Here is a 1,802-nt window from a genome sequence, read left to right on the forward strand (position 1 = left end):
AAACCTTTGGTGGAGATGTATCACAACATTTAGGCTTTACAGTCTTATATTACAACCAGGACTGTTTCTATGTGTCTGCTGAGGAAAGTAGCATCTCATGTGTACAGTGCGTTTTACATTCATCACATGCAGAGAGAAAACCTCAGCCGGCTGCTCGGATATTAGTGGAAAGGGCATTTGCTGGACTGCCACAAGTGACAACGGATAGGAGTGAGAAGAGGAGAACGAGGAGAGGATAGATGGGGGGGTTAGGTATAGTGCTCCTAAATCTGCATAATCCTCCCTGACGACCGGGGCGGACAGGGCAGGATGAATGCGGTGGTACGGACCACCCTGGATCTGGCAACCCAACAGACAGAAAGTCAGCGACCAGACAGGCCAGGCTGCGGCTGTGTAGCTGACAAGTTCTGACAGTGACAGAGCAGCTGAGGAGCCAGAGTGGATTTGTGTGGACTGCTGTCTGTTTGACAAACACACACTCACATACACACAAGTAGTATTCACATACTGAGAAAAGGATACATGAGGGCACACACACACACACACACACACGCACACGCACTTGATTTCAGGACCTCTAAATTGCTGTCAGCTTTTTTCAGAGATTTAAAGTTACAATCTAAAAGATCTCTGCTTTGTTTTCTTTGGCGGCACCTTTGGCGATAAGAGGTAATTGCAGATGTGTTTCTTGGATCTCACTTGTGTTGGGGATTTACCCTCAGGCAAAAAGCCCACCGTATAATCTGACTCCAAAAGACTACACCTTCAGAAGGACCCAGAGGATCCTCTCAGTGTTTTGTGAGCCCCGTTCTATCCTTTCCCTGTTTCTTTATTCATTCTCATGAGGTGTTGACCTTGTCCTGCTCAGGGACGCGTTATCTTCACACACACACACACACACACCAGGTTTGGGGCCACTGTGTGTGGGAGTCCAGTCGTTCTCAGGGATAGCGAAGGTGCTGTTCCTGCAGGTTGCTACACAATATCTCACGGACTAGCCCGCTTCACAACACAGTTACGAGTTTAAGCTAAACCACCTGTGTCAGAGCGTCTTCTTTGTACGGGAGTGCCTCACCCGGAGATTCAAACCTTTGCTCTATGACATTTAATGCCTGTAAATACCGTTAGCATATTTCTACACTTGCCAGACAGGCAGACACTCAGTTCGTAGTAGCTAATGCAAATGCAAAGGGCTTTCATCAGTAAGCCATAGACTCAATCACCATTATGTTACCTCATTTGGAGATAGATACATTTATTTATGTCAACATTGTAACACTTCTCACTTTAAATAGGTGTTTGCTCCTTGACGGCTAACATGTTAGCAAACAGTTGATTATTTATACATCTACCAGACATGGATCAATATTAGCATCCATTTACGTTCATTGTTTTTCAAGAGCAACCTAATGATTGTGAGTACAATATTTACTCTCCTTTTTGTTGTTAGCTGCTACAGCTAGCTAGCCGCTAACTTTGTCTAACTTCCTTTTGGCAAGCGACGTAAGATATTTTGTATTTTGGTTTCGAGAATGAGGGCCCAACTTTCAGAAATTGTGTTTTTAAAATTGCAAAAAAAAAAGTCATATGAAAATATTGATTAGTGCAGCTTTAACGTATCTGCTCCTAGCATGCTAGCATTGTAGCGACTGAAAATGACATCAGCCAGAGCCGGATATGTCACTCGTCATACCGCGGAAAATCTGATGAAATCAGGCAGGTTCACCAGAAACTCATTCAGCTCCGACTCCAGCAAGGCCTCCAGAAAAGTGTCCAGCCCAGTCCGAGAAAACCAAAACCAG

The sequence above is a fragment of the Melanostigma gelatinosum genome, assembly GCF_949748355.1.
Source record: "Melanostigma gelatinosum genome assembly, chromosome: 20".
NCBI classification, from domain to species: Eukaryota; Metazoa; Chordata; class Actinopteri; order Perciformes; family Zoarcidae; genus Melanostigma; species Melanostigma gelatinosum.